We start from the raw sequence: 16,729 nt of genomic DNA, 5'->3' as shown, positions 1-16,729 counted from the left end.
ACTTACTTCAAATTAGCAGCTAATTGGCGATTTTATTTTCAAAATTTGTTTCTGCTTTTACACTGCACATTTCCTACGTAACATTATTTAACTTGTATTTATTTATTTGTCACTTAGCGCTTTCTTTAGATTTTTTCGCTTTTTTAATTATAATTTTTTTTTTCAAATTTTCATATTTTTTTGCTCAATAATTTTCACTTTGTTTTTCTTAATTAGTTACTCTGTTTGTGGCAGATTTCCGTTAGCAGTCACACATTTACGTAACACTGATAGGCATAATCGGCCAGCTATCGCTATGCGCTTTTATCGCTCCGCTGTTAGCTTGTGTCCGTATCCGGTGCAATTATGTCCAAAAATATCGTCAAATTTGCGTAGATAAACTGCGGCAATTGTGCGCGCGCAAATACACCTACACAACCGTACACTGACACCTACACACACACACCTTGGGACGCGTGTGTATGGCTTTTAAGCAGAAAATAAAATACGCGCAATCCTTAAACGCGCGCACAAAAGTTATCTTTTTCGCGCTAATATCCGCAGCGTAACGTTGCGCTCGACGCGACAATACGCGTTCTTATTTTACTTACAACAAATCGAAGCAATACGCAGCGAACGAAATACCGTCGTTGGCTTTGCGGGCGCAATGTGAGCTTTCTGCCGACGCATTTGGCTAAAAAGAATTACCAGCTAGCGCCAATTAAGCTTTGTTTCGGCCAACCTTATTGTTATTATTCACTTTTTGTGCACACTTTGCGGTAAGCTAAGAGAGAGCGCGGGGGGGCGCGCGCGGTTTGTGTCACTATGTGTAATGTTGGAGCAAAAGCTTTTAGCCGCTTGGCGGACAATAGTAATGCACGCGTTAGCAGCGGAAAATGTAAATGTAAAACGCACGCACGCACGAATTCGACGACGCAAAACGGTTCAAATGATTTTCGAGCGCCACACACACGCCAATAACACGCTAGTAAACACGTCAACGGTCGCAGACCAACTGAATTCAGGAAAAACACGAGACGGCACGAAAGAGATGACAAACAAAACCTGCCGTCGCGGCAACAGCAACGCACACATACAGCGACGCTTGTGTGAGTGCAGCGACAATAAGAAATGGTGTGTGTTGAAGTGAATGCCGTTGTTGGCTGGCTGGCTCGCTGACTGACAGCTATAGCGACAACAAGCGCGCGCCTGGCTTGCCCAACGGACGGTGGTGGGCTGGGTTGCCCGCGTGAATTCATTGAGTGCGCGCGTGTGTGCGCCTGTTCTAGTCTGCTCTGCGCGTTAATGGTTGCTCGCTGAGCGAAAGCGACGTTATGCTGGCGCGCTCACAGGCGCGCTGCAGTGCGAGTGCGAGTGAGTAGCCGCTAATTGGCACGGAAGTAGTGCGCGCTTCTCACACAGAGCGCCAATGTTACCGAGTGAGTGGCATGCACTGTTGTGGGTTTTTTATTCGCTCTGACTCATATGGCTGGCGTGGGGCGTAGACGAAAAACTTGCTACTTCGGAGAAACCGGTTGAGGCGCATTGTTGAGTGTTTGCCTGCGGTTTTCGCAGTTGGCAATGCTGTTGGAGGAATTTTCTGAGTGGAATGAGCTGAGCGTGGAAAAAGAAATTAAAGTGAGTGAATGAGTGTTGATGGAGTTGTGCGGCTGCAACTGCACTCGCGTTGCAATAATGCGAAGAGTGCGCACAATTTTGCATGCATTGATCATGGAATGTAGGATTGATTTTTTTTGTTAGCAGTTATGTGCACCTACACATACATACATACATATGTGCATACATACATACTATGTATATATGTATGTATACAAATATTGAGATGTATTTTGATACTACGAGTATATGGTAGATCACAATATCAGTACGACTAGGAGTACGACAAATTCAGGATAATGTATGTAAATGTGTTTGTAATATTTTTTTAAGAACGATTTTTATACAATTATATCTTCTTAAGACGATTACTTCCGAATTACACGAATAGCCCGTTTAACTTTTGACCTCGAAACGGCTTTTAGTGAAAGGGTAATAAACAGAAAACCGTTCTCGGAGGTGATTGTAGTAAATTGTTGGAGAAAACATCTACAAAACTTGGTTGCAATGCACTACACACCCTGAGAACTCCCTGCCCCGGGAGGAATTGTCCTTGCGAAGAATTGCCTCTTCTCCTCTTTGGCTGCGTGTAGCAATAACATTTTTCAAGTTTCAAAGTTTTAATAGTTGTCTCAAAGCTTTATTTTCAGCTGAATATTTTTGGAATATAAATTATTTTTATCGAAAATGCGAGTTCGATAGCATATTGTAACTGTTATAAAAGTTTGACCAAAGTATTTCATACACGATTGATATAAGAAGAGTACATAGATTCCATCTATCATTTTAAATTTTTAATAACTTCCTATAACAGTTTTTTTAATAACACTCGTTTTGAACTCCGAGGTAAAATATTTCGATTTAGGCTCCGGTTAACTTTGAAAATGGAAATTTTCAATTAACCTAGTTTCGAACTTGAAAAAATATTCGATTTTCAAAAACGAAATCAATCTCTCGAAAAAAACACGGAGAAAAAAATTGTATTTGTTTCATATTGTGGCCATTACTACATACGAAAATGTCGGTAAGGATGATTTTACTGCTTTAAGCTATCTCTAATTCGAAACCCATAATATTCATTTTTACAGGTCTTGATCGAAGGACCAGTCAACATACATTTTTTTCGACAAAATGTTGGCTTGCCAAAAATTTGGTTTTTGTGAAAAAATTTACATTTGAGTTATTTTAAAAAACGAAATTTTCAAAAATATTATTCCCTCGATTATTACCTGAAAAATATATCTGAGAAGGTCATCTGAATTTTTCAAGTCTGCGCCAACAGTAGTTTCGGAGAAATTTTTCTAATCGACTCTGAAAACAGGGTTTCGAGAAACTCAATCGACTCCGAAAACAGTGTTTCGAGAAACACATGTTTAAATTTCGAGAAGCGATTACACTGAATGTTAAAATTTTGCGAATATGCTCTTCGAAATTATTTGTCGGATTAACTTCAAAAATTCGTAGACTGTTTTAAATAAAATTTTATGTATCTATACATATGTAAATGTATAAATACAGACATATTAATATTCTAGAAATTATTCGAATAACCTGAAAACCGATTATTCGAATATCCGAGTTGTTCCCGTTCATATGAATATTAACCGATTAATATTATTCCAATACTCGTAATGTTACAAATCGCGTCCTATTGCGACTATTCCAATAGTTGTTCTGCTGGGTGAAAAAAAAAATTTTAAGAAATGAAACCCTTACTATTCGAATAGTCGACAACGAACGGTTAATTTAATAGTCGCCGACTTACGACTCTCCGGATACTGCAAACCGAATATTATTATTCGAATAATGCCCTATTCAGTTAATCCGGTTAATCGATTAGTCGAATATGAGGAGTTCTGATATACATATGTACATATGTATATATTCGAATAAAAATAGAATTTTTTGAAATTCACAAAGTGATCTAACCACTTACATAAGTTATACATTTATCAGGACTAATTTTAAAAAATTGGGGTTCAATTACAAATAAACTGATATTATAAATTTTTACATGCAACATTTGTTATACGAGTAGAACATGCTTTCAAAGAAATACATTTTTTTCTCTGGAATGGAATAATGGGATTCAAAAACATAATTCTTTATTTGCATTGGTAACAACTCAAAATATTTTTTGTCTACTAATAATTAAAAATAAAAAATTTGCTACTTAAGGATATTTCTAATAAAAATTATGTATCGAGTTGATATACATACATACATATGTATATTATTTATGAAATACATTTACATTCACATATGTACATATACCACACTCACAAGCCTCCACCAAGCCGAAAATCGCTGATCATTTGCAATATGCATCAATACCAACCAAATGCAACTTGATCGCACTGTCCGAAAGTTAGAATATTTGTTTCTTATTTTCTTTCAGCATTTTTGCTGCATTCCAGCCCATGCAGCATGCGCCACATATTTTGATTTGTTATGGTTTTTTATTCTTTACTCTCTTGGCTACATATCACTACCTCTCCGCTTTAATTTCCGCTGCATATTACGCCTGCATCGAAATTGGTCACTCACCGGCAATAGTCGTCTGCAGCCGATTGTCTCTTTCTGACACCTTAGCAATGTCACTACGCTCGTTAACTGCATTCGCTTGCATGCGGCCCCCAATAACTTTGCTATTGTTCTTACTTTTGTTTATGAAGAATTTACTTATTTCACTTTTTGACTCAAAACTCACTCACTTCCGCACTCACTCAATGGCCGGCGCATATATTTGTGCGCCTCTCTTTTGCTGGCATGTCGCGCGCACCCTTTCGTTGCGATTGCGTTGCCTTCGCGTATTACTCAATGTTTTGCCGTAACGGCAGATCTCTCACAGCTCTCATTGTTGTTAGTGCTTGCCATGAGAATGTAATATATATAAAATAACAAATAATAAACAAGCATAAGAACAACAACAACATGCACCAATGCAACTGCAACTGGCACTTCACTTCGTGCACACAGCCGCACACACACACACGCATACTGCGATGTTTACACATATTTACGCTGTCATGGCAGTGACAACAATCGATCGTTCCGTTCGGCGATTATTCGGTTTATTTATGGCCTTAACATGTGCAGATTTGTCTTTGCTGCTGCTGCTGCCTCTAAATGTTGTTACTATTGTTTTTGCTTTTGTTTTTGCTCTTATGTTTGTTGCAGTCATTCATTTTGACTTACGCGCAAGCGAGATGGCTTCATGCATGTCGTCGTCGCTGCAGCTAGTTGGCTGTATAGTGGGCCCCCGGCGCGCCACTCCACCACATACACACATATGCATGCAAAGACACACACTTGCAATCTTACATATGCATGCATATAAGCTGTGCATTTACATGCATTTGGCAGCTTCCTCCTCCATTGCTGCTGCCATTGACCAGTTGGTGGGTTCGGCTCAGCTTGGCTTGGCCCAGCCACACAGTATCTGTTCGAGGAAACGACATATGTGTCGTCACAGTGACTTTTTGCTTTTGTCTTTACTATGCGTACGAGTATGTGCATGTTTTTTGTTGTTGCCTATGTTGGTCGCCGCTGTCTGGATTTTTTTGCGTTTTTGCATACTTTTTACGCTTTATTGTTTTTGCTTGGGTTTGCATTTGCTTTGTTCGCCTATTTCTAGTCTTACACATAATTCTACATATTCTTGCTGCTGGGTTTTTGGTTGCTTTTCTGCAAGTTTTTCGCACAAAGTGTCCATTTTGCCTAGCAGCGTTCAAATGTTGGCTGTAAAATGCGACATGAAAGTGTGTTGCACAGTGTACGAAATTTCTTTGGCACAAACACATTTTTTAATGCGAGAATACTATTTTGAGTCGTACTGGTATCTAAAAAATACTTACCTATAATTTTTAATGTTATTATATTAAACCTACAATGATGACTGAAATTATTCAACAAAGGAGTTCCATTAATTTTTGTGAGTGAAATCAAATTGCTGGTGCTGAAACGTTCAGAACGTGGAAAAGATCTTCGGTAATAATTGTTTGTTGGAGGCATGTGTTTTTGACTAGTACAAGTTATTCAAAGTTGAGAACGCGTTGACAACGAACTACGTCCAGGGCGGCCATCAACATGAACTGATGATCAACACGTCAATAAAATAAAGGAATTGGTGCTTGAGAATCAACGATTAACAGTCAGAGATCTTATTGGCATCGTTGGAATATCGAAAGGATCAGTGAAAACCATTTTGAAAGATCATTTGGCTCTAAGAAAAGTGAAAGCGCGATTGATGTCAAAATCACTGATTTTTTTCGAAAAACAGCCGTCGCTTTAACGTCTGTGAAACAATGCTTTCCGACTAACAGGATGCCATGAAGCATATTATTACTGGCGATGAGTCTTGGATCTATGCTTTTGACCCGGAAACAGACAATCAATCGGTCGAATATCTAGGCAAAAGTGAGTCGAAACCGAAAAAAAACACGACAAAGCAGGTCAAAAATTAAGGTTATGCTGATAGTTTTCTTCGATTATCGAAGTGTGGCGCACTTCGAAGTCCTTCCGACCAGCCAAACTGTCAACAAGAAATATTATTTAGATGTTATGTGTCGTTTGCGCGAAGCTATTCGTAAAAAGAGACCGGAATAAAGGACCGACAACTCTTGGTTTTTGCAACACGATAATGCACCGACGTATACGGCATTGATTCTTCGTCAGTTTTTCGCAAAAATTTCAACTAATATCGCGCCACAACCACCGTATTAAACTGATTTGGCTCGATGTGACTTCTGGCTTTTCAGCAAACTGAAACGACCGCTCTCGGGAAACCGTTTTGAGTCAATTGAAGACATTTCCCAAAAATCGCTTCACGCATTGAAAGCTGTTCCGAAAATTCACTATAACAACTGTTTCTAAGATTAGAAAAAAACATTATCACAAGTGTATTGAGGTCAGAGTTTTAAAATAATGAACAAAGTCTTACTATTTTTTGCCCACAGTAATACTTGTTTTTACAGTTTACATTTTACTTTCAATACTAACATATCACGCCATTTTGCCATCCCACTTAGGGGAAGGGGACCTTATATAGACAAGGGGATATGAGCTTCGAACTTCGAATTTATTTATCCCATTCCGATATTATTTATATTCAATAACACACGACATCTTCATAGAGCGCCAACTGGGCAAGTGAGTTATACACTTTATTTCAAGGTATGACTCCCCTCCCGTGCGCCAATGACGTAGGTATACATACAGATTATCCTGATGTGAGCTCGACTTTCTTCTAATACATACATTTTTAAATTAGTGATATCTTTTGAATGGAATGACCAAATCGAACTCAAATTATGTAAAGGTATTGAAAGAGTCTTGAATATGAAGTGATTAATTTTGTTAAGTTTTAATACCAAGTTCCAAAGGACATTTTAGATTTTTTCAACAGTAACTTCTTTAATTAATAATTTAACGTTACATACATTTGTTTTAAGTAATAGCCATTAAAATTATGCTTTTCGTATGAATTATTTGAATTATAAAAATTACGTAACTTTTCGTTTTCTTTGAAAAAAATATTCTCGACACAAATGTTGTCGCCTTCGAAATATTCATTATTCAATACTATGCACTTATGGCAGTTCTTCTTCCAATCGTCGAAACACTGTTCAAACTCGATTGCTGCTATAAGTATATCCTTTAGCTCCTTCAGCAATGCGCTTAACGTCAACTATGCTTGCGAAGCGACGGGCTTTTAAGGTTCTCTATATTTTTGGAAATAGGATAAAGTCACATGGAGCAATGTCTTGTGAATATAGAGGAAGCATGTTTTGCACTATATTGTTTTTGGCTAAGAATTCACGAACCAGCAACGAAATGTGAGTTTTTAATAAGCGAAAATCACCAAGCTCATAAAACAAACGCATTTGGCTGCTACAAACAACAGTAAAATATGAATAGAGCTGAATGATAAAAAAAGTTTCACATTAGACTTTCCAAACAAGTGAAATTTTACTATTAAAATTGCTGTTATTTCTTGAAAACACGTCGTAGACTTTGGATGAATATATATATTTTCCCGTAGTTCCTAGGTGGAACATAGGATGAATAGAATATTAAAATAATGTTATGTACCGCATTTGGTTGAAATCGATCGAGCAAATCCTGTGATATGTGAATTCACCTAAAAGTGGATGATGCCACGTCCATCGTTAAATTTTGTCACTAGCTCCCATAAAGCCCTTTTCTGCTGAATGTCTTCGAAGGAAAGAGTTAATGATTGATCTCACTTTTAGTGGTTTTTATAAAAAAACCTCTATATGGGCAGTGGGTGGGGTTATCATCCGATAAAGCCTATTTTCACACTATCATAAGAAACCTTAAAAAGGTTTGTCAAGTGTAAACTTTGGTGATTTTAAAGATAAAACTTCGTAGAGGACCACGCCCCCTTTTTAAAAATTTTCAAATCACAGGTGCCCCTACTAAATGTGACTGGTTGTGCCAAAGTTGAGTTATTTGTCTCAAAGCTTAAACACAGCGATCAGAGTAGTGGCGAATCGGCTGTTTTTCCAGACTCTAATTTTCCTCATTGGTTCAAGAATACTGTATGAGAAAGCAAGCAATTTACTTTCATAAAATTTGAAGAACTGCAGACGTCACATTTAACTAGACATATTATTCAATGATGAAAACATTTACTGAAGATAATCATTATTTAAAACTTGTTTATGTCCAAAAATTAATTCTAAAAAAATATATTTAAAATTAATATTTAAAAAAAAAATATTAAAAAAATGTATTTACTGAAGGGCCTGCAATATGAAGTATATTATCTTTCGAATTAGTTTTCTTGATCTTGTTTCTGAATCAAAGAGTTGATAGTCAAACTAATTTCTACTAGTAAATAATTCATATCTACCTCTATAAGTTTATAGCTTATACATTAGGGTACTTCAAAAAAAAATTTTAATTTTTTTTTTTCAACTCTTATCCCCTCAAATGTTAGTGATTGACAAACAAAAAATCCTCCCTCAAGCCAGGCGCTGTAGATTAACTCTAAGGGGTCGCTATTTTTTTAGGTTCCCATACATTTTACATAGGACTTTTAGTTTTTTCACCAACTAAATTTCGTTTCTTAGAATTAACCATCAGATATTCATAAAGTTCACTTTTCAAACTTTAAAATTTTCTACGAAAACGTTTGATTATCTCAATTAGACGATTAAATATAGTGATTGAAATTTGGAATTTTTTCAATAAAAATAAAAAAAGTTTCTGAAAATAACAATTTTGTAGCGGGAATATTTAAAGTTTTATACACATTCATATATATAAATATCATTCGTTTAATCTTCTGATCGATTATGATCATAAACTAGAACCAAAAGTTTAAATGGAAGACAATATTACACATCTGAAAATTCATATTTGACTTCACTCACACACTCACCACTTGACACACCACTTCACTCACACTAGAGTGCTGTGCATATTTGTACATACACTATACTTATATGTGAGCACACATTTACAGTTACACCAAATCGCCATTGCCATCGATATTCGTTGCCATCGTCGCCATTATTTTCGCGAAGCGCATCCTTTTTGGGAAATTCCACCATCAGCCAGCAGTTGTAAGTGAAGCTACTAGCCAACCGCAGTGTGAAACATTTCTTCCTTCCTTCCTGCTGCGCAGCGGCTCGTTCGTCCGTCCGCACAATAACCTTCCGTTTCACGCTCATAGCTCTACGTTGTTGTTTTTTTTTTAATTTTTTTTTTTGGTTTTGGCAGATTTTGCCGCTCCATGTTTTATTGCCGTCGCTATTCTGGCAGTTATTCAAGTTGTTGTTGTTGCTACTGTTTTTGCATTGTTTTAATCCTTTTTTCGCCATTGTGGCATAGCGTTGGCGTTTTTACGTTTTTTTCCGGCACTCTGAGCATTTCTCACATTTCACACTTGCGGAATTGTTTCATTCTTTTAAATCATTATTTTGGCCGTTCGTCGAGAGTTCTGCTCATTTTGCATTGATTTTCGCATTGTTTGCTTTGTTAAATATCCTTTTCATTGTGAATAGCAACTTCCGTGTTTTTACGAATTATTTTTTATCTTGATAGATTTTGTACTACTCTTATTGCTTTGCTGATTTTAATGTTTGATTTAGTATTTTAGTATGAAAACAACCGTTCAGGCGTAGTAGCTAGATTGGAAATCAATTAACTTTGGATATTTTTCAGATTCACCACAGACGTTCCGACAGGGGAGCAGTCATTATATGTGTAGCCAAACCTATGTATATTAAGGCTTTGAAATATATTTATAAGTAATTTTTTTCCTCACAGTTGCGGAACTCTAATGGAATGACATTTTAAAGAACACAAGCAAAACTCTTCTTGCCCTTTTACTAAGGTCACGCAGCTAAAAACCAGCCAAAAGACCAAAAATCATCTGAATGTTACGGAAAAACAAAAAATTTGTTTTATAATTTATCGTAATTTTAAAACTTTTTTCTGATCTTAGAACCAAACCAATTTTCTCGAGTGATTGAGTCATAAATAAAAAAATTTCTCGTTTTGGGCAGTTACCTCCGAAATCGAAATGTTTGCCTTTGAATCTCAAAATTACGCTTTTTGAAAAGAGTATTATTCATAATTTGAGGTGGTTATGTCCTTTTCGTTACGGGAGTTTTTCTACGTGGCGGGTTGGAACTCGGTTTAGAAACCCTGCGCACAACCCTGGGGAGGGATGATTCTTCTTCACACCATAGCTCACCTTCAAACGGATATTTTTTGGCTACCCAGAGGATACTTGTCCTAAGACCGGAAGTCGTGGGCTGCTTGATCCATATCTAAAAAAAATCGTTTCTGGTGGCTCCCAAGTAAATGGCGTTCAGAGAACTTTCTTCTTCTTCTTGGCTCTAACCTGCAGATTTATCGTCTTTTGGCAACGATGAATACTTCAGTTGATGGAACGATGAGTTGTACGAGATATAGGATGACATTGACATAGTTCAGGGAAGTAAGAGCCAGCGGCTAGGCTGGTAAGATCATGTCGTCCGAATGGATGAAAACACTCCAGCTCTGAGATTATTCGACGCAGTAAGCGCCGTGAGAGGCAGAGGAAGGGGAAGACGCGCACTCCGTTGGAAGGCCCACGCAGAGAAGGAACTGGTTAAAGTTGGAATCTCTTTCTTCGAAAAGGAAGAACAACTGGTGCACTGGTATAAACTCGGCTATAACCGTATAAGCGTTTTCTGCGCCAGTAAAGAAGAAGAATACTATTTATTATTGTAAGTAATCACTAAAACAGCAAAAATATAGACGTAAACTAGCTTATTGTCTTATTTTGAAAGCTTGCAAAATTGTTCGGTCCAAATTATATGATAGTCGCTATATGATGTCTAAATCTATTTTTTCTATTTTAAAATGAAATTTTCATTTTGGCCACTCTCCACATTTTTTTGCTTCTATTTCGCAGAACTAGTACACTAGACATTTTGAATTCGAATTGACTAACTTTTCCTTAAATATGTCAGATATAAATTGGGGGGTAGAGATTTCGGTTAGGTTGTAATAGAAAACGCGATTTTTTAAAGAGGGTATGTGGTAACGGGGTTTATAGCCATTTACTTATATGACAAGCAGTTCCATTCATATAAAAGGAACGGAATTTTTTTTTTATATAAAATGAGGTCTCTCGATTTCTAAAAAGCTCTAGTAGTGAAGAGGATTCTTTGCATAGGATGGTATACAGAGGCGACCCGAGACAATTTTTCGCCCTAGGCAAATGCCAAATTCGTGAGCTTATCCCAAAACTCTGTTTTCAGAGTCGGCAAAAAAATGTGTTCCCCATTTTAAAGATATTTCACAGGTAATGTTCGAAGTAATATAATTGTTGATAATAATTCATAATTTTCACAGACTGTTTTTTAAAAAACGGCGATTTTGTTATATATCAAAATTTAGCCTCTTTATCATTACTTAAATGCATTTACAGTAATTATATTTTATTTTTTGGGGCATTTGAAATAATTTTAGCAAAAAAATCGTCTGACCGCAAGATACTTTTTTGGAGGTCCTTCTGGAACTCGGCTACGGCATCAAAGAAATCTAAAAATTTTCAAAATCAGGCGTTGATTATTAAAGTTCATGCATTAAATTCTGTAAATGTTCTTTCATTTATTTAAAAAAAAAGTACTTAAAAAAAAACTCAAAAAAAAAAATTATGAAAATAGTTCTACATACATAGGCACATATCTATTTAAAGGGTGATTTTTTTAAGAGCTTGATAACTTTTTTTTTAAAAAAAAACGCATAAAATTTGCAAAATCTCATCGGTTCTTTATTTGAAACGTTAGATTGGTTCATGACATTTACTTTTTGAAGATAATTTCATTTTAAATGTTGACCGCGGCGGCTGCGTCTTAGGTGGTCCATTCGGAAAGTCCAATTTTGGGCAACTTTTTCGAGCATTTCGGCCGGAATAGCCCGAATTTCTTCGGAAATGTTGTCTTCCAAAGCTGGAATAGTTGCTGGCTTATTTCTGTAGACTTTAGACTTGACGTAGCCCCACAAAAAATAGTCTAAAGGCGTTAAATCGCATGATCTTGGTGGCCAACTTACGGGTCCATTTCTTGAGATGAATTGTTGTCCGAAGTTTTCCCTCAAAATGGCCATAGAATCGCGAGCTGTGTGGCATGTAGCGCCATCTTGTTGAAACCACATGTCAACCAAGTTCAGTTCTTCCATTTTTGGCAACAAAAAGTTTGTTAGCATCGAACGATAGCGATCGCCATTCACCGTAACGTTGCGTCCAACAGCATCTTTGAAAAAATACGGTCCAATGATTCCACCAGCGTACAAACCACACCAAACAGTGCATTTTTCGGGATGCAAGGGCAGTTCTTGAACGGCTTCTGGTTGCTCTTCACCCCAAATGCGGCAATTTTGCTTATTTACGTAGCCATTCAACCAGAAATGAGCCTCATCGCTGAACAAAATTTGTCGATAAAAAAGCATTTCGAACCGAACACTGATTTTGGTAATAAAATTCAATGATTTGCAAGCGTTGCTCGTTAGTAAGTCTATTCATGATGAATGTCAAAGCATACTGAGCATCTTTCTCTTTGACACCATGTCTGAAATCCCACGTGATCTGTCAAATACTAATGCATGAAAATCCTAACCTCAAAAAAATCACCCGTTACTGAGATCTCATTATCTTTTTATAGGAAAAATATCTAAAAATTTGCGAAAATAGCAATTAAAATGTTGAAATTAAAAATTTGATATATGAAATTTTGATTAAAGTTTGAAATTTCAATTAAAAAATATTCTATTTAAATTTTTTTACAAATAATTTTTTATTCGCCATAATAAAAATTGCGGTTAGCGAACACAAGATCTTACTCAAGCTAACCAGCTTGTCGATACACAAACAGAAAGAAACATTTATAAAAGCAAGCTTGAATGCTCACACACACACACGCACAGTCATGAATATTGCAGAAAATGCACTCGAACACGAAGCAACAACTACTCAACGTGCATAAGCAACGACAACGACGCAGCAAACGACGACGACGATGACGATCCGAGAAACAGCATTACAAGCCATATCTAGATACAAATTATTTATATCGACCTCATATTTTGTGCGCAACTCGCGAAAATTGCACATCTGCTGCGAAGGCAGAGCCACAATAACAACAACACAAAAAAACAACAGCAACATACACTTAGAAGCAACAAAAACAACATAAACAGCAATGCATGTGATATTTCAACATTGTTGTTGTAGTTGTTGTTTTTTTGTGATGCTGTTGCAGCATGCTGCAAATCGCCAAAGCAACTCAAAGGAGTTTTTTCGCCCACCTCTCGCCCTCTCACTTCGCTTCCGCTGGTTTGCGGCTGCCACTTCTTTATTGCCTCTTGTGCTTGCCACAACTTTTGCTGTGCAGCAGTTGCTGCTCAACAGCATCTCCTTTTGTTTTTAAGTGGCTGCTTTGTATGTGAATTGCCAGAGAAGTATGCAGGGAAGCTGTGTAAAACAACAACAGCAACAACAACGAAAAAACAAGAGACTAAAAAGTTATCGACTGCCTTGCGTTGTCTTTTTCCCATGTTTCGAGCACACCTGAATGTGCACAAGTGCCATGTTGCATGCAACATAAGCACTAACACACACTCACACGCTTGGCCAGAAAAAACAAAGTGCGTGCTTAAGCTAGTGCTGTCGCCGAGCGTTCGCATATGGAACGTTGTACATGCTTGTGTGTGTAAATGTATCTATACGTGTATATGTGTATGCTTGTTTGCTTACCTGTGCTTGTGGTGTGTCTCTTAATATGCTACAGATGCTGCAGCACTCACCTTTGCTGCATGGCTATGTGGCATGTTGCAAGCAGCAGCTAGCTATCCGTATGCCACGTAGAAAAAGAAAGAACAACAACAGCTTCGCGTTGAAATTATGTACAAACACTTTGTTGCTGTTGCACTATGTCTTAGCTTTTGCAACAACTTGCCTCCAAATACTGCACATACACAGTTAAGCACAATGTTGCATGCACAAGATTGCATATCGCCCTCATCTTGAATACGATATTCGATTTTGCTGCCGCTGCTGCTACCGCGAACGCTACGCTACAACGTCTTCGGTACCGCTCGACGTCCCCACCATCTTTCTGTATATCTGCTGTCGTTTAAGCGCAGCAAAAGCGTTTGTGGTAAATAATGTGTATATGCTCTCATTTAACCCTTTCAAGATATTAACTGCAGGGCATATTGCATTACACTTTGCTTGCGCCCTTCCCCATCTGCGCCGACCTGGCTCGGAACGGCAAGTAAACGTATTGTGGGCTTTAAAATGATGTTGGCTATTTGGGTTCCTGCAACAATTAATTTAAGAATCTGAGTAAAATATAATACATTTTTAGCATTATTCAATATAAGTGACGTTTGCTGTCCTAGGCGCTTCTTATCGACCTTAAAAAGCTTTGTACGCTTTAAAAATCCACTTTTGATACTCGTATGCCTAAGTTGAAAGCTAAAGCTAAAATTTCAGTTTTTTTCAACATTTTCTGTTTCCAAAAAGGAGTCGCTAGATACTGTAATACCGAACCTTTTAATATTCCAAATATTTTGGATGCCTAAAAAGCTATATCGCAAGACCCTCAAACCCCAAATTCGACCAATGAAATTAATGAAAAGTCTTTACAAATTTGTATATTAGTAGAATCCGGAGAAATAGAAAAGTCTTAAGGAGATTTTCAATTTTGTTTATACTTATTTACTTGTAACAGGGATTGACTCCATATTCCAAGACATGAGCTTTCATTCCACCAAATACACTGGATACTCCACAGTCGTGCGTTGCGATTTTTACAACGGATAAAAATATCAAACAAAGAATTTGTCTCATATTTAGTATTTCTAATAAATTTTCGTGTGCGGATTCGTTACGATTGTTGGAAAATGCTCACGGTGATTCGGTTTTATCAAAAACACAAGCCTACGAATGATACAAATCTTTCTGCGACCTATTCTGCTGATGAAAATATTCAAAATTGGATATGGTGCTTGAAAGTCGTTAGGCAAGTATTAGAAAGATGGGAAGATGATATTTTGATTGATTCGTACCGATAAAACTGATTTTTTCAAAAAAAGTATCGTAAACAGATCTCTTTGGACATGCTTGATGGCGCGAATTTCGATCTCACATTCATGAAGAGCACTAACTGCCGATGAGACATGGGTTTATGAGTTTGACACGCAAACAAATCAACAATCATTCGAATGAACCAAAAAAAGCCGCTCAAAAATCAAGGTGATGCTCATTGTTTTTTTTCGATATTCGTGTTGTGGATCATAGGGAAGAGGCTCAATAAGGAGTTTGAGGAATTTTTATTTGCGTGATATTTGTGGAAGAAAAATTTATTTTCGATATTATACCATGTTGTTTGTATGGCAATCGAATTCGTATAGCCATATGGCAATCCGTGGTGAAAGAGCTGTAAAAAAAAAGAACGCTACCGACAACAACTCAAAAAAAAATGAAGCGAACGATTGCCAAAAAATGAGCGGAATCTGCATCTAGACACCAAACAATAACTTTCCATGATGCCATCGGCCCTTGTTGCGAGATCGGTTACCACTAACTAACTATCTAAAAAAAAGAGCGCCTGGTAAATTTTGTTTCATCCGCCGTATAGCCCGAACTTTTCCTCTTCTGACTATCATTGTTTCTGGTCGAAGTCGAACGCCCTCACTGAAATACAATTCACGACAGAACACGGTATCAAAAATTGGCTTGAATTATTCTTTGGTACCAGTTTTTTTGGTATAGCTTAAAACCACACTGATAAGGTCCAATCAGTTTTTTGACAGTGGACTTTAGTCTTTCACACAATACGCTCGATAGAACCTTATATGCGATGTTGAGGAGGCTTATCCAACGGTAGGTGGCGCAGATTGTGTGGTCCCTCATTTTGTGGGTTGGGAAAAGGACACTTAAATTCCAATCGTCATCGATTGGAGAATCGGGTTCACCATCTCTTGATGTTATGTCTTCACTGCCATTCAGCAGACTGGAGAAGTATTCCCTCAATAATTGTAGTATGCTTTGGGCATCAGTTGCGGAGCGGAGAGTTCCCTGGTTGCTGATGAGTGCTCTCAGAGAGCAGGAGTGCAGGGCAAAAGCCGATCAACTTCAACCCATATGGGGATGTTTCATCATGGAGACTGTGCCAATTTAGCGCTCCAAGCCCTGATAGAAGGCATCTTCACCCACCGGGCGCAAATCATCGATATATTGAAGAAATTCGCTTCGTTGCGGATTGTGGCTAGACTTTCATGCACCGGGGTGAATACCAGAACTCGACGACGGAGTCTCTCGCCCACCACGAATCCCACACCGAATTTGCGCTCTTTTATGTGCCCACTGTAGTAAATGCCACCATATACCAGACCACCACCAGAGCATATAGCTGCCATCAAAATCAAGATAAAGCTAATTTTTTCAATAACTAAAGTTTACATACATATATACCTACAAAGCTTAGAATGAATAGGCATACTAGAATTTCATTATTTCAAATTCTATTGCATAATTTTCACTATCAGAGCTTCTTCATACGCTAATGATCACAAATTGTGAATATGCTCATATCGCATTTCATGC

The 16,729-nt window shown here is 37.4% G+C and overlaps 1 protein-coding gene across 3 annotated transcripts in view; it reads right to left on the bottom strand.

Annotated features, from left to right (window-relative positions):
• Positions 1 to 1,135, bottom strand: part of LOC105231100 (GATA-binding factor C) — a 129,870-nt gene extending 128,735 nt beyond the window's left edge. Inside the window, exon 1 of one of the 3 annotated variants that reach the window (XM_049447244.1) lies at positions 7 to 1,135. The gene's annotated coding sequence lies outside the window, so the exon portion shown is untranslated. The remainder of the gene's footprint in view (positions 1 to 6) is intronic. The other 2 variants (XM_049447245.1, XM_049447247.1) reach the window with 2 other exon arrangements.
• Between the last annotated feature and the right edge of the window lie 15,594 nt (positions 1,136 to 16,729).

The sequence above is a fragment of the Bactrocera dorsalis genome, chromosome 2 (assembly GCF_023373825.1).
Source record: "Bactrocera dorsalis isolate Fly_Bdor chromosome 2, ASM2337382v1, whole genome shotgun sequence".
Lineage (NCBI taxonomy): Eukaryota > Metazoa > Arthropoda > Insecta > Diptera > Tephritidae > Bactrocera > Bactrocera dorsalis.
The sequence above is the reverse complement of the archived record's forward strand: the minus strand, read 5'-3'. Positions and strand labels throughout refer to the sequence as shown.